Raw genomic sequence first — 22,457 nt, 5'->3', positions numbered from 1 at the left:
GTTAAACTACATTGAGTTCTTGCATGTGGTATGATCAGTGTTATTTCCTTCTCTCTTCTTTTTGATAACAATACCACAAATATCTCAAAGGTTAATGATAAGGAATTCCTTAATTTTGCAGATTTTTTCTTATTTTCAAATTACGAGGAAAGTATTACATGTTTTTAATTGGAGATTTCTGTTCCCAGAATTAGAAAATAATTTTTTATTATTATTTATCTTTTTGCTTCTACTTCTTCATGACACCAAGAAGTAAGGGATTGGCAACAGAAGTAAAAGAACTACTGGTTCCTAAAGAATTAAAAAAGGTTCTACTTTATTATTTTCAAGATAGTCTGCATTATGTTCTGGCTATTCATAGTTGTTGCTATGTTAGTACTACTTTAGTGCACAGCTATCTACAAATGAGGTCTTCCCTCTGTGTTTTGTTTCTGGTTGTATTGTAACAAAATATTATATGATAACACTAATTATTAACACCCAAGGCAAATAATGACCCAAAGTCCTTCACACACTTGCAAAGTGGTTAATTTCAACAACCTGGCAAATTTTAGATATTTGTAGAAATACCTCACAGGTCATAAGAAGACAGTCATAAGAAGACAGTCAAATTAGGTTTTAAAAAAGCACCATTTTCTACAATCTAAGGTAGAAAAGTCATAAAACTTGCCTTTTTTTTTTAATGCGGGTGTGGGAGAAGTGAATAATATGGGAAAACCGATCTTCAGGATGTCTCATTTTTATCCTGATTTGCCAGTCTTTGATTGCATTTATGATACTTTCTTTTAGCATCTACGTCTTGCTTGCCTCATTTTATAAACTTGAAATAAGAATAGTGACTGGTCTTTGGCTGAATGTTATATAAGGATTCTCTCTATTTATGTTTCAAATTATTTGAATTTGTCTTCCAAAAACAACGTTTCCATTCCTTCTTATAAAAAAATAAGTAATAAAAAATAATGATAAAACCTTTGCCATCTCATTCCTAGATTTGCTGTTCACACACACTGGCTGGCTAAAAAAAACCAATATATGGTGCTTGTTAATGAATGCTGAAATTCATCAATACTCTGCTTATGTCCAGTATTAATACACTGATGAAGAAAAGTCTGAGTTCTCCTCTGAAGTGCTTGGGTTCTTAAAATTTCCACCATAAAATTGAACTCCTAGACTCTCCAGAATGTATTTGTTTTACCCTCATAGTGAAATGTCAGAAGATAGCTGATGAGACTAACTTCTCCTGACCACTGGATTTTTTCTTTTCCCTTTCTCTCAGGGGCTCACATCAACACTTTTCAAAGGAGCTGAGGGAATATACTTATTTCTTTTTACAATGAAGACATTATTTAATTGAATGAACATGTAAAAATAGCTCTTTAAACTCAAAGATACATTCCTTTTTCTGTTCAAGGGAATATTTTTTCTCATATCTGTTGTACTCAATGAATACATAGATACTGAGAAAGTTAAAAATGTCTATGCCCCTTATAATTGTCTAAGTATCACCCCATGTTTTGGATTTAGGGTTTTTTTTTTTTTTATCTGGGTCACAAAGAAAGGACTGTATGCACCCAGGAGAGAAAAAGGATAATGAATCTCATCCAGTATCCAATACTGTACAAAGGAGAAAAAAAAATGCGCTCAGCAGATTAAAATGAAATATGCAAGAATACCCTGGAAATGATGTGTTCAGTCTTTATGTATGAATTAAAGCCTTCATTTTCTAATAGCTTATTCTAATTTCCCTGTGTGGTTAGTAGGGTAGACCTTAAGCCCAAGAAATGATTAAGAGAAAAAAAAAATCTCTTTTGCTCTAGGATGTAATCCTTCCATTCGTAGATACCAATAGATCGGTCAAGTGGTAAAGACTAAAGAAGCTATAAAAAGACTAAAGAAAGCTATAAAAAGAGTATGTAGAGGAGTTTCATTTCCCCACAAGCTTGTGACATCATAGCTGTATTTTTAGTGAAGTCTTATCATTATTTAATGTCTGGAGCAAATTAACATGTCTATATCTGAACATATGACTCTTTTGAAAAGAGATAGCAATATGCCCATGTGTCTGAAGCACAGACCACAGACCATGGCCATGGTAATCACCACAATTTCAGCAAAGGTAGAATTAAAGAAGAACCACCATTATCTTGTTATAACTGAAGATCTGTATTCATACCAATTATAGTATAAAAATGCAATTTATATTATACTAATAATAAAAAGAAATACAAAAGGTATATTACTTTAAACCTAAGTTAAAAGTAGTGTGGTAAAATAAATGAATGGAAACTCAGCTACAATTTTCAGGCAGTGTCATCAAAACTTTCCTAGTTGCCTCCCATTTGTGTGTTCAACTTTATTATTATCCAAGAAAGAAAGGTGTTATGGAAATATCCAGAAAGATGCTTGTTCAAACAAGCATGTAAGTGGAAAGCATAGTACCATAACATATGGGAACAGTCAACAAGATGACAAAACCAACTTAAATGCAGCCTGTTAATAAACAGGTTTACAGATAATGTCCTGAAATTATTTATGTTAACACTATTTAAAGGTTGTCACTATTACTATTAAAAATATTTTCGTTAGTTCTATAAGAAAACAATACCTAATACACCACAAGAGCATCAATAATGGCTTCTTTGGGTTTGAGACATCAGAGAGACTGTAAAAAAATAGAAAGAGACAGACTTAATGGTCAACTATATTTGCTCTAAACCTACAAAACAACAGCTTTTGAGCTTCTCTGCCTTCCTTTTACAAAGTTATATCACAACAGTTACCTAAAAAACCACAGAGTTCTTGCATTTACAGCAAGAAATGTTTATACTAGATTTCTTAAAGTTGCAAGGTTTTATATCATTTAGGTCATCTGTGCTTTTAGGCACTGAAGGCAGGGTGATGAAGATGTGAGGAATTACAGGCACTGTTTTATGCTGTGATGTTCATTAAGCTAAGCCACAACTTAGATTCATAGATTTCAGGGCCAGAAAAGGCCATTACTATCATCTAGCCTGACCTCTTACTATAGCAAAGGGCAAAAAACGTCAGTCTGTAATTTCGAAATCAAACCCATAACTTTGATTTGAGATATAGTACATCTTCCAAAAAGACATGCAGTCTTAATTTAGAGATTGGAGGTGATAGAAAATCCATTACTTTCACAGGTAAATTGTTCTAATGCTTCATTACTCTCAGTGCTAAAAATGTGCACTTTACTTCTCAGCTGAATTTGCCTATCTTTAAACTACTGCCACTAAGAGCAAAAAAAAAAAACCCATCTTTTTTCTTCTAAATTAAGTTTAGTACTACTAAAAAAAATTCTGTTTTACTAGGACATTGTCACCAAGGCTTGGCTCGATCTTCTTCTCTAAATGTAAATTGACTAAGTTCTTTTTTTGTTCAACTTGAATCAGTCCAATAATTTTTACTCAACTTTTCTGATATTATCATATAACAATAACCTAAATACAATGTTGTTATTTCAATTTGAAAATGTAATGCTATATTTTTCTTCATGTTGTGTCCTTTGTTTTATGAATTCAAGGATCGCATTTCCCACAATAGGAAGATTAGGATGTCCTGCAAATCAATGACTTCCAGAATGTTACCTTGTAAGTGTGACCAACATGCCTTGTTTCTGGATGTCATGTTTGCTAAAATACATTGTGAAAAGGATCCCACCTTACAAATCAACACTTCTTATGGCTCTGACTCTGTCACTGGTTTTCACTCAAATATTTTTTGAACCATCTGCACATTTTGTCATTACTGATTTTGTATTACCCTTCTGGTAAATATGAAAACATACCTATATAAGATGCTGCTAAGCCATTGTTTAATCTCTTTTTAAAAATTTCCTTTTGTAAGCCACCCACTTTTGTCCATAGGCAGTATCAATGCAAACAGATTTTTTTTCTCAGTAATTCAGAATGCTTTGGAAACATTTTATGAATTTATATAAATGTAGTTTACTTCATGAGACAAGTTTATTATTTTAGAAAAAACACTCAGCTAGTCAATTAGGCATGTTTTTTGTAAAATCATGTTGGTGGATATAAATACTTTGCCACTTATAATTGTCAGCTAGTTACTGTCACTATCTGTATTACACAGATAAAGCAAGAAGAAGTCCCATGAAGGCCATATGTGTAGCATTCTCTATGTCCATAGGACGAACATCGCCATAATAATACTATATTATATCAGCTATTGATCAGAAACCATTTTTTTCCTCTACAGGCTCTTGAAGTTTATAATACCTAAAGAGTGAAAGCCTCTAATGAATCTCCTTAACTCTGCTTTGCCTTTCACTTTGATGATCGGCATTATACTCAAAATTATAAATCATCTGATTTGTCCTGATTACCTTATATTGGAACACATCTAGTCAGTAAACTAGTTTTTTTCCAAATTTCTAAGACTACGCTGCACTTTTAATCTGCATGAAAATTTTCAGACATCACCCAGAGTTCTTCTGGTAGCTTGAGGGCACAATCAAATCCAAGATGGGTAACATTGCACTTTGATGTAGGACTTGTTTATTTTTATGTAAAAATTGTTGTATTGATTAGGATTATATTTGGCAAAGGTCACTTTGTATATACCAAATGAATCATAGAATAGAATCAGAATAGTTTAGATTGGAAAATACCTTTCAACTTATCAACTCCAGTCGTAAACCAAACACTGCCAAACCCACCCCTAAACCATGTGTCTAAGTGCCGCATCTACACGTCTTTTAAATGTGTACGCATCTCCAGGTATGGTGATACAACCACTTTCCTGGACAGCCTATCCCAATGCTTCATGAGCCTTTCAGTGAATAAATGTTTTCTAATATTCAATCTAAATCTCCCCTGATGCAACCTGAGTCCATTTCCCCTTTGTCTTGATTATGACTGGGAAGGGACAAACCCCCACCCCACTATCTCTCTCTTTCAGGTAGAGAGCAATGAGGTCTCCTCATATCTTGCTTCTCTCCAGACTAAACAACTCCAGCTCCCTCAGCTGCTCCACATAAGATTTGTTTTCCAGATTCCTCCTCAGCTTTGCTGGTCTTCTCTGGACATGCTCCTGTTATAGTGAGGGGCCCAAAAGTGAACAGGGGATTCAAGGTGCAGCCCCACCAGTGCCAAGTATGGGGGAGGGTGGGTTGATCACAGCCCTGGTCCTGCTGGCCACACTATTTCTGATCCAAGCCAGGACATCATTGCCCTCTTGGCCACCTGAGCAATCCTCTGGCTCATGTTCAGCTGACTATTAACCAGTACCCCCAGGTCATTTTCTGTCAGGCAGGACAGATATTAAGAACTTCCTGCTAAGGAAGCCTCTCAACCAGTCTCTTAAAAAGGCTAAAATCTGTCCTGTGATTGTCCAAAGTGGCAGTTCTGATGACCCCCCTCCTTAATTCTCCCATGATTGGAAACCATGTCATTCCAATCCCATGATTGCTATGCCCAGGCTGGCCTCCATCCATCACATTTACCCTCATGTCCTCTGTTCACAAGCAACAGGTCCAGCAATGCACCTTTCCTCATTGTCTGACTCACTAGCTGTGTCAGGAATTTGTCTTGAGCACACTCCAGGATCCTTCTAGAAGTCTTCCTCTCTGGTGTACTCTATTTGCAGCAATTTGGTAAATTGAAATTCCCCATGAGAAGAAGTGCTAGCAATTTTGACACTTCTCTCAACTGCTTACAGACTATATTGTCTGCCTCTTCATCATGGTTAGTTGGTCTTAAAAAGCTCCCACCGTGGTATCTACTTTGTTGGCCTTTCCCCAGGTCTCATCTACAAACATTCAACACTATTGTTGCCATCATTAAATTCTAGAAGATGGAAACTCTCCCTAATACACAGGACTACCCTACCGCCCCTCTTTCCTTGTCTATACCTTCTGAAGAGTTTATAGCCATCCATTGCAGCTGTCCAGCTTCTGTGATATGTCACCCTCTTTCCATGGTGTCAGCTATGTTATAGTTTTCCTGTTGCACTATGGCTTCCAGCTCTCAGTTGTTTCCCATGCTGTGTGCATTGGTGTAATTGCACTTCAGTTGGACTATTAATCACACCACTTTTTGGGGGGAGTGAGGCCCTAATTCCTTTGGAATCCTTCTCAGACACTTCTATGGTTTCTAACATATCAATAAAATTTTGCAGCTCTGCTGCTGCAGAGATCTCCAAATACAATACAGAGAATTTTGTGCTAAACACAGTGATGATAATATAGAGATGTTTTTCATTTGCTGAGCAGGGCTTACACAGATCCAAGGCCTTTTCTGCATTTCATACTGCCATGCTGGCAAGGAGTGTGCGTTTGCTTGAGGTGCTGGGAGGAGACACAGCAAGGACAGGTGACCTAACCTGACCAAAGGGATATTCAGTACAATATGACTTCATGCTCAGTATATAAACCTGGGGAGAAAAGAAAGAAGGGGAAGACATTTGGACCAATGTCATTTGTCTTTCCAAGTAACCATTATGCATAATGGTGCCCTGCTCTCCAGGAGATGGCTGAACAGTTGCCTGCCCACGGGAAGCAGTAAATTAATTCCTTGTTTTGCTTTGTTTGTATGGGTGTCTTTTACTTTCCCCATTAAACTGTCTTTATCTCAACACATGGGTTTTCTACCTTTTACCCTTCTGATTCCATCCCTAATCCTACTGATAGGGGAGTGAATGATTGGCTGTTTGGTTTTTGGCTACTGGCTGGGGTCAAACCATGACACCCTGCTAACTCCTGTGCTGGAGCTAGCATTTAGGAAACACAGCTAGCTGCATTTCCCCCCTTTGAGACAGGTGCACCCTGTCTGTTGCCAGCAGGTCTGTGTAATGTAAACTGGTCGGTGATCGAAACCGCAAAATTCTGATGGTGACACTGGGCTAGGAGCCATGTATTGATATAAAGGTTCTTACTGTTTCTTCCATTATCATTCTCTACAGCTTGAAGAACAGAGGAGAACACTATTTGGGCTTCTGATCCCTTGAACAGTCATCCCAAAACCCTGAAGTCTCTCTTGATAACCCACGGAACTCTTTCTGCTCCCTTCCTTAAAATTCAATAATGGACACGCTATATATTGTGACAATAGTAGTGTATGCTGGTGTCCTTCTGTTCACAATTCATTCTTTTCATATAAAATGTGATGATTTTCTGCAAATGGTAAAGAAATGTTGAATTCCAAATTGAGTTAGCTCTTTTTAGAAGTGAAACAGGTTCAGGGTTCTGTATTCTCATGGGATTCTCTGTATTCTCCAGATGGGAGAACACCATCTCACAGTGGTAATACTCAGTTCTGTGTTCAAAATTGAAATCCCAATCTGATAGGAGACATGTGGTCCAAAGATAAAAGATCATAGTTCAAGGATGTATCTCAGAGAGAAGATCCGTGAAAATAATAAGATCTGGCCTTGTTGAAGTCACTGCTGCAGACCAAGGTATACAGCCTACACTGCAAATCATGCATATGATATTCCTGAATAGGCTTATCAACAAGATCTTCATGTCCAAGAGGTGCAGTGAAGATGGAATCACCTGGTCTGCTCATCTGTAGTGATATGGTTGCCCACTTCAGTTTTGTGTGTTTCAGTTAATTTAGATGAACTCAAAGACATCTGAACACTGGGACTCATTTATTTTGTTGTGGAGTCAATATGTGGTCACAAAATCTCTTTATGGACTACATAGAGCTGCTGCATATAAAAAGCAAAACAACAAACAAGCAAACAAAAAAAGCCTACAACCTTTGATAAATAAGCTTTTTTGCTGAGTCTTGATGTTGAAAGGTCCGACAGTTTTATGAATATACAATGAGCAAAGTTGATAAAGATGAGATATTTGCTAGAAGTGGTATAGGTTTCATTAGGGGTGCAATCCTGGAACTGTGGCAGATCACATCAAATGAAATTGTAGGCTTTCCCTTTTGTTGTTGTATCAGATACACTCTGTAAGCGGATCATTTTGTATCCATCCTGTAATGACTCCAAGCAGAATGGATCCTGGGTGGATCTAATATTTACTGTATATATATTGATTAATTATTTTACCAAAGAAAAAGTGAAGGTTCTTAGTAAACTGTCTCTCTCTCAGGAAAATATCTATATTACCTTGAAGGCCAGTGCAGAATGGGCGTACTAAAATCACACAGACTCAGCTGCTATCTTAAGGTCTTCAGAGCATCTTGCCTCTCACCATTATCTATATTTATTTTAAGGGGTAGAATTGCTTCATGTGACTTGGATTCATTCCTTTGGAGACTGATGCTAAATGAGAATGGTTGGGTCCAACTGAGAATATTCTTAAAACACTATTCTAGACCTGTTGAATCACATCTGTACCACAAATAAGGAAGGCTTGTAACAAAGAAATTTATTAATTCTACTATAATTTCTTTTGTTCTATCATCATGTCCAAAAAAAGAAACATAATGCAGTTCAGGAAAATATTGGAGAAGTAGGGGCCTGGCAACCTCTCCTCCAGGAGGGAAACCTTGCAGTGAATCAAAATAAACTGATAAGATTAACCAGACATATCTGAAAAAGGGTTGGGTTTTTTTTGTTTGAGGTTGGAGGAAGGACAGGAAGGAAAAAAACTGCTGCATATCTGTGAGGGTGCTGCCCTGTAACAAGGTAGTTTCCCAGTTAGGCTTTTGGAGTCCAAAGAACAAGAAAGCAGGATAGGCCAGTCTCACATACCAGCTGCTTTGAACTCTGGCTAGCACATAAGGTATGAAAATTCTCACTTACAATTTTGTTCCTCATTCCTTTTCTTTCCTAGTGTTGATAGCATTTCACCTTGACCTTACAACACTATAGGTATGGGTATATACCATATAGTTTATCACTTCATTTTTAGTGCCATTTTGCAGGAAAATGCATTGATAGAAGTCTTTTTCTTCAGTTCTTTTATTTTGCTGCCAAAGATAGAAAATTATTATCTAAATTAAAGCACTACTTGCATATGTCTCATTTTCACATCTTAAAAAGCAAGTGTAGAATATGTATGATGTGGATATTCTTAGTAACCTTGGTAATGATTTGTGTTAAGAGAAACTCTCTTTTCTTCTGGCTGCCTCCAGCCTTCTGACAGGCCTACCTTCTTGCTGTTGAAAGTACAATTTTTCTGTCAATGGCTTAGCTTGAATAACATTTATTTAAGAGGACACAATGCTGAGCATGAGTTCCTAGCAAGGTCTAACACCAAGGACTAGAAACATCTATACCATAAACTTTAAAGTTTATACCATAGGTAAAATATTTTAGCAACAATATTCAACCTTATTTATAAGATTATTACCATTCCCACGATTACTCTCACTACTATTTTAGAGACAGAAGTAAGAGATTAGTACTTTAGCAAAACCCAAGAAGAAATCTGTTTTAAAACAAGTCTCAGAATTAAGGATTCTTGTATCCCAGGTTACTGCTTTTTCCACACCTTGTCCAACTGACTGAAATATTTAATCTGCTTCAGAAATCATTAATTAATGACCCTGATCTAAAATTTTATACTTATTGACAGTCATTTGATGTCAGGCTTTTTCACATAATCATGCTGTAGTATTGAGATCCATGCCATTTTTTTTTTCCTAGCAGTTTTATTCTAAAGATTTTTTTACTTCTTTTTCTGAGAACACTGGTCAGAATTTGGGGTGTTTTTACAATGCATTCCAGTGCCTTAGAAAATCAAACAAGTAATGCTTCCCTTTACATCAAGACACAGGCTGAATTCGCTAAGACTGAAAGCAGAGTTCACTGACACAAAACCATGAAGTCCCTGACCCTGCACACATCTGGCACAATCCTATCACATAACCTTTGAGGGGCTCTCCTCCAAGTTAAGAAGAAAATAAAGAGAAAACCCCTCCAGTTATGTGATCTCAGCATAACTGCATCCTTCTAACTGCACAGCCTATGTCACATGGTGCCTTGAGGAGATTTTAATAATAGTGTAGTGTGATTCCCATTTCAGATGCTTTACATTTCCAAGTATTCAGCTAGCTATTCAACCTGGTGGAAGACAGGAGAAAACTTCATCGCATGGAGAACAGGTACCTAAGCCAACAAGCCTTTTCCATACTTGAAAAAGTAAGGCTAAAAATGAGGCTAAATACTCAGTCAAAGCCAGTGTGAATGTATGGACACAAAACTTCCAAGTAGAGGGGAGCAGATGGAAATATTCCTTAAATTTTACAGCAGGAACTGTGAGATGGTCTGTTTTAACTGGGGGATCCTCATGTCCTCTTCCTCTGTTACTTGTCCCCTTAACTAAAAGCAGGGAAACCATTACAGAAAATTTGCTGTTCAAAGACCAGGATGAGCTCAAGTTCTAAAGTCTTCTGCATGGGTGATGAGCAAGTGTGGCAAATCAGTCCTGGAATAATCTGATAGATAATCAGATTTCACTATGGCAGGATGGGAGACAGATCACTGTCATGCTCTTTAAAGGCAAAACAATGTCTGGAAAAACTGCAGAGGAGCAATGTTTTCTATTGAGACAACACTAAGAAAAATTAAAAACGCGGACAATAAATGAGAAGGAAAGCCTTTTGTGAGGAGACACAGTCAGAGATTATAGATGAAAACATTATTACACTGCTGGTCTAAGACAGCAAAGGGAAGCTATGTGTTTCTTTTAGCTTGTATTGCTATAAAAGCTGTGAACTGATAAAATTGTATATGGGATATTAAATTATGGCCAAGGTCAAAAAAGAGACTTTTTTTTTTTTTTTATTTTCAAAACTGAAGGTATGTGTATTTCTTGTTATCAGGGGTTAATAACATAATTTTATTTAAATGGCTTACAGTGTCTAGTGACTGTACCAACTGAACCTGCTTCTCTTTGTAGTGTTTCTCTGCTTCTCACAGTGTAGAACTGAGATGGGAAAAAAATCCCATAGAAGGTGAACACTTTGAAATATCAATCATTTTGAACCCTTAATGCTTTCTTCACCCAACTGTCAGTACTATAAAACCATAACTGGATGCAAAATAGCTATTTTACTTTCCTCAAAAATATTGAAATTGTGCAGTGTAAACTAAACAAATAACTTCACAGAGTCCTTCTGCTTGTGTGATTCTGAAGCTCTCTGTGACTTGTTCTGGTGCCTTTTCTGTGTGTGATCTGCTCCTACTAAGTGAACAGCTAAAAGAGGCACCCCTGTTCCTTCCAGCTAAGTCTGTCATTAGGATTTTGTGGTGATAAATTTAAGACATCCCAAGCTTTAATCAACATTCCATTTTTAATCCCTTCAACTAAATACCCCAAGCGTTAAACACCATTTCAAACAGTCATGTGCTAGCCACTAAACTGTTCTTGAAAGCTGAATTACAGTATTTGCTTTTGCAAATGCAACCAAATTAAATTTTATGGTGACAATAGCTAACATTTTATCTTTTTTAACGCCTGTTCACAGTAGTCATTCCTATCAAAAGTTTTGCTTCTAAAAAGTGAAAATGCTTGCAAAAGATTTCAAAGCACAATCCTAACAACACACTCAACAAAATACTGCTTATGCATTTTAAATTTTTTTTTTTATCCAGATGAGGTATTTTTCTCATTCCTCATCTTATTTTTTTCTTTAAGCTGGAAAATGCAGGCATATGTTTTAAAGTATTTTTTTTCCCTAGGAACTATTTTGAGGTTTAAATATAAATTGTTTCCTTTACAGCCATTGTACATTAAAGTAAATTCTACTGCATTTGAAAACGTCAGCTTTATTTTGTACTGGTATTCAGAATCCTCTCTTTTTCACCAATATTGTATAAAGTTCCTCTGGGAAGATAATGTGTATGATTGCAGCTCTGCCTTGTTAAAATCCATGGCTTTTTATGCAGTCATGTTTTCACCCATGAATTATGCATGAAAAAGTATCTCATTACATTTCACTTTCTTTACAGCAGCATCCCCCCTTCTCGACATGCTCAGATTCCCATCAACCGAGCTCTACTCACCCTGCAGCTTGGCTCCATCTTGATGCCTTCATAGCATTTTAGACAAAATGGGTGTGTTTAACTTGTCACCTCAAGCCTCGTATAAATTATTCACCAGAGCTTTGCACAGATTTGTGAGATAACCAGTCTGAACTCGGGAAAACTTCACAGGTTTGACTGTGTATGTTGTATTTGACAGGGACATTAATGGCAATTTCCCCTTATACTAGTTCCAAACAGAGGGGTGGGTTTTTTTGTTGGTTTTGTGTTTTGTTTTTTTTAAAGGATCCCAATGCCAACATTCTGTTGTATTGAAATTTAGTTTCTAAGGCTTGAACTACATACTATTATTTTTAGCGTATCTCACAAATGCCACTAAAAATGCATTGTTCTGTAGGATTCCAAGGTGAAACAAGCAGAAAATGTTCTTTAAAATGTTCTGCTTAATATTAAAGGTGCCTGGAAAACCCTTCAAGAGAAAATGCATATTTAAAACACAGAATTTAACAACTGGGGCCCTTCTACATTTTGAACCAAGAAGGTGGTTCTGTATTTCAAGCAACTCATGTCAAGAAAAGGGGATACCTGAACTGTGAAATTTGCAAAACCAGGGCCTTATGTTTTTGGTGTGTGAGTCATACCCATGTCAGAAGAAAATAGCTGTGGTCTACTTCCATATGTAGCCGTGAAACCCCCTGAGATTATTTTTATAATCTTTAGCCAAGAGGGGGTGTAAAGGCTCAAAGCAAAAGCTGCAGTTACTCCTCCCATCCATCTCCCCAGACATTACTTGGTCCCCTGGGAAGGCAGCATGCTGAGGTCATTGTCTAACACTTTGTGAAACAGTGAGGAATTAAATACAAATAAAGCTGAAAGCAAGGAGGGCCACTGAGATACAAAGACATTTGGAATAAAACTTGCAGTTTCATTAGAGTATTTTAGAACATTCCATGAGACACATTCAAACCAGTAGCATGTTCTGTAACCTTTACAATGAAGGTTCACGCTTTAACAGAGTACAAAACAAATGCACATTTTGTCAGCAAGGTTTCAGATGGGCCTGCTGTCCGGGGGACAGCTCAGCAGCATCTGTGCAATGTCCTGGTCAGGTAGAATTGTGCTGGAGCTGCTTTGGGAGGGGGTCAGGAGGCAACAACCTTGCATAGCACTGGTGGGAGAAAACTGCCAGGCAGCCTCCGTTCCTGTGCCCACATCATGAGGCTGTCTGGCTTTGAGGGCTGCACGCAGCGCCTTTGGGGAGCAGAGCAGAGTGCATGTCCCAGGCAAAGCGGGACATGAGTAGGCAGGGTGACACTGTGGCTGCCCCTGAGGCAAGGCAGGAGCATCTCCCATGGGTGGACCTCCCACCCATCCCCATCCCCACTGCTCCCAGAAGCTTACAGTGTGTTTCCCAGCTCAGGTAAAGGCAGGGGTGCCCAAACCCCTTCCAGTGCAGCTCAACAGAGCTGACTCCAGTGCCTGTACATCTGCATTGCACCCTGCAGCACTGTACCCCCATCTGGCTACCCACCACTGCTCTCTTAGGAAAAGATCAGTCTTAAGTTTTTAACAAGGAAGCTGACTCTAAGGAAGCCTTTAACAACCAAAGCAGAAGCTAAAAGGGTCAAAATTAAAAATAAAAATATCATCACTTGTGTACTAAATCCAGTCAGAACAACTGCAGTATTTCCAGGGTGGATATATATCCTCAAAGATATTTTATCTTCTAATTATTTTAATGTTTATTATTTATTCTCCTGTTTATTTGCTTCATTTTGAGATAAATGGAACATTTTTCTGTTTACAAATTATATGAACCAACACATAAGGAAGCAGTTTATGAATAACCTTAGTTTTATTTCCAGTTCAGGTCCATTCTGTTTTCACTATGGTTTGTATCACTTCTGAGCTGTAATATTATTGACAACTTGCAGAGACATAAGAAACATTTTCTGGGGAGAGAGGAGCATGACATCAAACCAAAAAACCACAAACAGACCCATACACATAAGACCTAAACTATTCAAATACAGCAATAGAAACAAAGATTGTGACATTTCATGTATGAACCTGATCTGTTTCAACTGGCTGCTATTTTTCCTTATTTAGTCCTTTTGTTGTATTTAGGTTGTTACGGTTTAATACACCTTTTAAAATTTTAAAGTGAGCAGTTGTCTCTCACACTTATGATAAAGACAAATATGAAATGTACTAGGCCCTATACCTAAAGAGTTCACAGTGACTTCCATTTCTTTCATGGCATGTTTTTTTTTAATTTGATCCAGCCACATATTGTCTTTTAAGCAAAACACAGAGACCTTTGGCCTTATATTTAATACATTTTGTACCAGCAAGGTTAAAATAATTGAGGATTCATCAGAGGCAGGGCAAAATTAACTATTTCCGTCAACCAGTTTCTAAAAAAGGTTAAACTTATTTAGCCACTTTACATGCTTCCCCATAACGTCCTATATTATATATAAACTGCTTTGAATCTACTACTTGTTACTAGTGATGAGGAAATTTTTTTAGTTGACTATTGCAGAAAAATTGTTTTAATTACAGATGAATTTTAAGTACAAACCCCAAATATTTCAAATATATTTAATAAGTCAGACTGTTCGAAGGTCTTTCAAAAGTAAGAAATATGACTGAATAAAAATTACTTTTAATTATAGGGAAAAATGTCATTTTTGGTTTCATAGTCCTCATTAACTGGTATGTTCACATCATAATGTCTAGAATTTTTTCTATGCAACTTCCAATTCAGCTAATTAGTACCACGACCTACTGGAGAGTTATAATTTAGGAAAAGAAATGAAGAGAGAAGTCAACCTACCTCAAAGAAAAAAAAATTAGTATTCATATGTTACTACAAGACTATAATAATAATCATAATTAATAATGTCTTCCCAAGAGAGAGACTCTGTGATGTAAAATTTCTGTGCTGGAAGAATCAAGTTCAGCACAACTGCCATACTGGCTTCCTTCCCCTCTCCTTCCAGCCACACACATGCTTCTTCTGGGCATGTAAGCCAGAAACCATTCAACCAGGATGTCTGAAGAGTTCAGTTCAATGACCCTTGTGGATCCCACACAACTCAGGATGTTGCATCCTATCCTATCCTATCCTATCCTATCCTATCCTATCCTATCCTATCCTATCCTATCCTAGCCTATCCTAGCCTATCCTATCCATGTAGCTGATCATTTTCCCCAGATCAAACTTGGCTTCTTGCAAACACACCAGACATTGGTTTCAGAAATGTTAATATAAGGAGCAAAACTTAAATACTGCATAACCATCTGAGGGCTTTGGTTAACACATACTTTGCCACATGGAAAGCCATGACTGATGATTAGCTGCTAAAATATGATCTGATTTTTATTCCCCAGACCAGCAAATATCACCCACTGCAAGTGAGATAACAAGAAAAAGTACAAGGTACAGTGGGTAGCTTATTGAACAGTCAAGTCTCTGGAGAGAGAGCAGAGAGAAAGGCATTTTGAGTTTCTGCTAGAAATCGTCATTGTTTCTCTCAAAGTACTCATGGGAAAAAAATAGCTTTCAGCAGTCACAACTGTGTTACACTTGTTTTGTACAATGTTTTGTATTGTGAAATATAAATTCCATTTGAGGTACTTTGAAAATTTCCTGGTACAGACTCATTTTATTCAATTATCTTAATACGCTTAAAATGCTGAAATGAGAACTTAACACATGTTGCTTGTGGTTTAAACAAGACTATAGGAGTTCAGAAAAATGTGGTTGATTTTTATGTACACTTTTACTTAAAAACAGCTAAACTTTTCACAACTAATGACTGCAAAAACAGCTGAAGTATACACACAGCATATAAAGAAACAATGAGTAAAAATTGTAAAATACTGCAACAGTACTTATATAGTTGAAATCCTATTTTATGGTATAAATATGCTTTTCTTATCCCTACATGTCAGCAATAACTTTCTAATTTGGCTTATGATATTAATTTTATTATTAATAGCTTGCTTGTGTATTCCAGACAAGTAGCAATCTGATTTCTATCTGTGATAAAGGCTATATGCTTACTCAACTTTTTAAAAGTTTTTCTTAATTTTATATTTCTTGCCGCTGTGCAAAAAACCCCAAAACCAAACAGTCAACAAAGTCTCAATGACATTGAACATTAGATGGCAATTCAGGTAGCAAGAAAAAGAATGCTTTTTTGAAACAGATTATGACTCAGAATGTAAAACTGTGGAAAATATATATAAAATAGAAAAAAATATTCAAAGGCAGTTTAGCATACTTTAATTTCTTAATCAATTTAACATATCTCCTTCTTTTCCACTAGGTCTTTGGGTCAATAACTTGTGTAAGTACCACGCTCTGGATTGCCAAAGATCTGCAGCAACCCACACCCTATTAACCTGTACAGACCCCTAAATTATCAGTTTAGGCTAATGTGGCTACTGTCACAGAGATAAGTAAGGACTTTAGACATAGAAACAATTGCTGAAGATAACCAAGGACCTCTTTTAAATAATTTTGGAGAGAGGTATGACTTTATCAAGGGCCACACAAGACATCCTAAGACTAAAAGTAATTTTTAAAACAAGACCAATCAGACCAAAGAGAAAATTTCCTAGGTTTCTAAAATTCAAAAAGCTGGAAGAAAACACTGGCTCAAGATCATGAAGAACATAAATGAAAACAAAATAATTCCAATTTAAATGTGTTTGTTGTATTGTAAATTATTTTGTTACTCTAATAGGAATGTAATTCATTCACTACAAACAATATTTTTATTCTGCTAAGGTACTCAGTTTTCCTGTACTTCACACTTTATCAATACATTTAACAATGTAGATATTAATATAAAATTAAGTTCAGTTCATTTGAATCCAACAACTTGGTAATCATATTAAACTGGTCACCTCTGAACAAGTGGTTAAGTTATAGACTCATCTGGACTTGTTAAACATTAGCAATAATTTTAAAATTTTCTCTTTATAAGAAATGGATGTGGTATCTGACAGATACCACAGATCTGACAGCATATATGTTGTTTCCTTTAAAACCATATCAGGAAGCAAGAAAGATATACAAAAACCAGACAGAGGAAGCTGTCAAAGCTGCAACTATGACTTTATTTCCCTTATTTGAATATAAAGACTTTTTCTCATTATCCTGAGTAGCAGTATTTTTTGTAATTCTTTACCACTGTCACATGGTAAGAGACTTCTTCAATTTTGGCAGTTTCTGGAAAACTTGCTTGTTGCATTTATAGGTGGCTTCTCATGACCCAGAAATTGAAGAAACTTCACTTCTGCCTTTTCTTTGTACTAATACCAATGTACATCCAGATTTGTTCCAATAACTACTTTATTTTTTGTTTCTTAATGTATTTACTGCTAGATCATCCTTTGCAGTTTGTCTCTACATATTTTAACATCTTCCTTTATTCTTCTCTTTTGTAGATCCATTAATTTTTATTTTTTGTTGTTGTTTTCCTTTTTTCTTTTCTTTCTGCTCCTGTTTTGAGTTCTTCTTTCAAGTAAACCTTTTTCAATGAGCAACAGGCTTAAAAATGTTTTTTGCTTGGTTTCAGTCTCTTCCAGCTTCTTCAGTTTTTAAAATATCTTCTCCATAATATCTATATTTTTCTCTTTCTTTCATGTATGCAGTGTTCCTGATGCATTTTTGTAGAATCAGCCCTCTCTTCCTGATCTGTTTTTGAGCAAAATAGTTTTGAGATATTGAAAGATGTCTTTCAATTCAAACAAATGACATGATCAACATCCTCTGGCTTTAAAACATCATTTCCTGCAGCCACCATCTGCCCACATGGGATTTTTTTAAATTCTGGATATCCAACACCATTATACATTGCCGTTGAAATTTTTCACCTAGATTGAGTTTGAACTTCATTTTCTGGAATAGCAGTGTAATCAGAATATATTTCAAACCTAGTCTAGAATATCTTTTTAAATATCACATTACCAACTGTACTATAACTACTATATAATCATTAATTTATCTGCAAGAGTTTCAGGTTAATCTCAGTTCTTAAGACCTGACACTCATGAAAATGTGGTGGGTTCACATATAGTAAGAACCTGCTTTAGTCATAGTTTGCCAGTCCCCAGTACTTGACTGATTCTGTGATAATGATTTTGCTAAAGTTAGGCATTGTCTCACTGGAAACTCTTGCTAGGACCCAATCAGAGGCAGTTTGATTATCATGTCATGCCTGATGAAATTAAATTTAGAGCAACTAGTATTAGTGAGTGACTCCGTTCTGAAGGACCCCATATATCAACCAGACCCATCCCACAGGGAGGTCTGCTGCCTCCCTGGGGTCTGGATACAGGATATTACTGAGAGACTCCCTGGGCTGATTCAGCCTTCTGATTATTACCCACTGCTGATACTCCAGGCTGGCAGTGATGAGACTAAAAGGAGGAGTGTCAGGGTAATTAAAAGGGACTTTAGGGCACTGGGTCCAGTGTTTAATAGGGCAGGAGCACTGGTAGTGTTCTACTCAGTCCTCTTAGTGGTGGAGAAAAATGATGAAAGGAGTAGGAGAGCCCACATTATCAACAAGTGGCTCAAAGGTTGGCATCATCAGCAGAATTTTGGGTTCTTTATCATGGACCAACTTTTATGCCACCTGGCCTGCTGGAACTGGATGGGCTGCATCTCTCTGTTAAGGGCAGAAGAATTTTAGCTCATGAACTGGCAGAACTCATTAAGAGAGCTTTAAACTACACTTGAAGGGGGAAGGGGGTGCAGCTGGGCTGTCTGGAAGCAGGCCCAAGGGTATTAAGCCTGAGTTAGGGGTGAAATCAGCAGCCCAGCTGAGGTGCATGTGCACTAATTCATACAGCATGGGTAACAAATGAGAAGAGCTGGAAGCCATGGTGCAACAGCAGAACTATAATGTAATTGCCATCACAGAAACGTGGTGGGATCACTCACATAGCTGGAGCACTGCACTGGATGTCTACAAGCTCTTCAGAAAAGACAGCAAAGGGAGAAGGGGTAGAGGGGTGGCCCTTTATATTAGGGAGGCTTTTGATGCTATGGGTATTGAAACTAATGACAATGAAGTTGAATGCCTATGGGAATTAAGGGGAAGGTCAAGAAGGCTGACATCCTACTGGGAGTCTGTTATCATCCACCCAGCCAGGAAGAAGAGGTGGACAGCTTATTCTATAAGCAGTGGGAAAATGTTTCAGGATCACCAGCTCTCGTTCTTGTACCTTGTGTCAACTTTAACCTGCCAGGTATCTGCTGGGAACATAATATAGCAGAAAAGAGGCAGTCCAGGAAGTTCTTAGAGTGTGTGGAGGACAGCTTTTTGTCACAACTGGTGAGTGACCCCACCAGCAGAGGAGGTATGTTAGACCTGTTTGCAAATAGAGATGGGCTGGTGGTAAATGTGATGCTTGGAGGCTGCTTGGGGCATTGTGATCACGAAATTATAGAGTTCTTGTTATTTGGTGAAATCAGGAGGAATGTCAATAAGGTTTTACATTGAACTTCCAGAGGGTAGACTTTGGCCTGTTTCAGAGACTTATTCAGAGAGTTCCTTGGGAAGCAGTCCTTAAAAACTAAGGTGTTTTGCAAAGGTGGGTGCGGTTCAAAACAGAGATCTTGAGGGCACAGGAACACTGTCACGGTGCGTCCAAAGATGAGTCAACAGGGCAAACGTTCAGCCTGAATGGGCAAAAAGGTTTCAAAGGAATTTAGGAATACAAAGAGGAAGTATCACCTTTGGAAGGGGGGTCATGTCTCTCAGGAAGGATTTAAAGGAGTTGCTAGGGCATGTAGGAAAAAAATTAGGGAGGCCAAAGCTCAGTTCAAACTTAATTTGGCAATTTTCATAAAGGATAATAAAAAATGTTTTTACAAATATATAAGCAGCAAAAGGAAGGGTGAGACCAACTTTTGTTCTCTACTGGATGCAAGAGGGAACTTGGTAACTACAGGTGAGGAGAAGGCGGAAGTGCTTAACACTTTCTTTGCCTCAGTCTTTAGTGGGCAGACAGCTTGTCCTCAGGACAGCTGTCCTCCTGGGTTGGTAGATGGTGTCAGGGAGCAAAATGGTCCCCTGTTATCCAGGAGGAGGTAGTCAGAAAACTGCGGGGCTGCTTGGATGTCCTTAAATCTATGGGACCAGATGGGATCCATCCCACGGTGATGAGGGCATTGGCAGATGAGCTTGTGAGGCCACTGTCCATCATTTACCAGCAGACCTGGCTCTCTGGGGAGGTTCCAGATAACTGGAAGGTGGCCAATGTGATGCCCATTCAGAGAAAGGGTAGGAAGGAGGATCCTGGTAATTATAGGCCAGTTAGCCTGACCTCAGTACCTGGTAGGGTAATGGAATGGTTTATATCTAACAGTGTATTTATTTATTTATTTGTTGGTTTATTTATATACACACTCTGGATATCCTGTAAGTACTGTGTGTCATCACTCAGCACTTACAGGTTGGCCAGGGTATTAGACCCAGCCAGCATGGGTTTAGGAGGGGTTGGTCATGTCTGAGCAACCTGGTCTCCTCCTATGGCCAAATGAATCACCTGGTGGATGCAGGAAAGGCTGTGGATGTTGTTTATTTGGACTTCAGCAAGGCCTTTGACACTGTCATCCACAGCACATTCCTGGAAAAGCTGGCAGCCCACAGCTTGGACAGGGCACTGTTTGCTGGGTTAAGAAGGGGCTGGATGGTCGGGCCCAGAGGATGGTGATGAACTGTACTGCATCCAGCTGTTGGCCTGTCACCAGTGGTGTCCCTCAGGGGTCTGTGCTGGCACCAGTTCTGTTCAATATTTTTATTGATGGCATGGATGACGGCATTGAGTCTTTCATAAGTAAATTTGTAAACAACACTAAGCTGGGATCATGTGTTGATTTGTTGGAAGGTAGGAGGGCTCTGCAGAGAGACTTGGTATGGTTGGATGGATGGGCAGAGTCCAATAAGATAAAGTTTAGTAAGTCCAAGTACCGAGTCCTGCATTTTGGCCACAATAACCCCCTGCAGTGTTGAAAGCTGGGGGTGGTGTGGCAGGACAGTGCCTAGGCAGAAAGGGACCTGGGGGTACCGGTGACAGCCAGCTGAACATGAGCCACCAGTGTGCCCTGGTGGCCAAGAAGGCCAAGAGCATCCTGGCCTGTGTCAGGAATAGTGTGGCCAGCAGGAGCAAGGAGGTCATTGTTCCTCTGTACTCGGCACTGGTGAGGTCACACCTTGAGTGCTGTGTCCAGCTCTGGCCCCTCAGTTTGGGAAGGACCTTGAGACACTTGAGCGCGTCCAGAGGAGGCAACGAGGCTGGTGAGGGGCTGGGAACACAAGCCCTGTGAGGAATGACTGAGGGAGCTGGGGTTGTTTAGCCTGGAGAAAAGGAGACTCGGAGGTGACCTTATCACTCACTACAATTCCCTGAAAGGTAGTTGTAGTCTGGTGGGGGTTGGTCTCTTTCTCCAGGCTGCAGCTGAAAGAACGAGAGGACACAGTCTTAAACTGTACCAAGGGAAATATAATATAGATATTAGGAAAAAGTTTTTTATGGATTGAGTGATAAATTACTGGAATTGTCTGCCTGAGGAGGTGGTGAAATCACCATCCCCAGATGTGTTTAAAAAAGATTGTATGTGACACTCAGTGCCATGGTTTTGTTGAGGTGTTAGGGAATGGGTTGGACTCAATGATCTTGAAGGTCTCTCCCAACTAGTGATTCTGTGATTCTGTAAACAAATAGGACAATGTCTTATGCAACTTTTATCATGACATGCACCAATTTTCAAGGAAAATGGGTAAGTCATTAAATCTTTACAAGTTTTTTCCAGATTAATTTTTCTTTACTGGGTAACGCCCATGATATAGCTTCATAACTGGTTTCATTTTTGCCATGAGAAAAATTCTTGGAGCTGTAACATGTTTCATGGGATGGGGGGCATTTTATAAGATAATTCAGGTAGCAGAATAACAGATTTAACATAAATTGGAAAATCTAACTGCCTGCCGGTAGCTGAAGGGCAAGGACGTTTATTTTTATTGCATTTAAACATGTGTGTGTGTGTGTGTGTGTGGCACATACAGTTTATTTATCTGTCCATCCTGTTTTATAGTGTCTGCCCTCTTCTGCAGGTGTTTTACTCCTGTTCCTGAAAGGCCTACAAAGATATCTATCTACACATGTAAGTTTGTGTATTGAGATCAGAATATGAGAAGCCATCCATTTCAGATCTCAAAGCTATCAATTTTCTCACCTATCACTGCTCAGATAACCACTTACTGTTCTGGTGTCAAAATTACTCTGTTTTCCTTAAAAAAAAAAAAAAAAAAAAAAAAAAAAAAAAAAAAAAAAAAAAAAACTTCCCAAAAAAAAAAAAAAAAAAGAGAGACAGACTTACCTTCCCAAATGACACTTGTGGAAGAATCCATTTTTCTGATGGATTATATCAAGATGAAAGCACTAACTGAATGTACTCTGACATTTAAAATTTTAGCCATAATTGGGTCACAGAATCA

Source organism: Passer montanus, unplaced genomic scaffold (genome assembly GCF_014805655.1).
Source record: "Passer montanus isolate IOZ18808 unplaced genomic scaffold, ASM1480565v1 scaffold16, whole genome shotgun sequence".
In the NCBI taxonomy this organism is placed as follows: domain Eukaryota; kingdom Metazoa; phylum Chordata; class Aves; order Passeriformes; family Passeridae; genus Passer; species Passer montanus.
The sequence above is the reverse complement of the archived record's forward strand: the minus strand, read 5'-3'. Positions refer to the sequence as shown.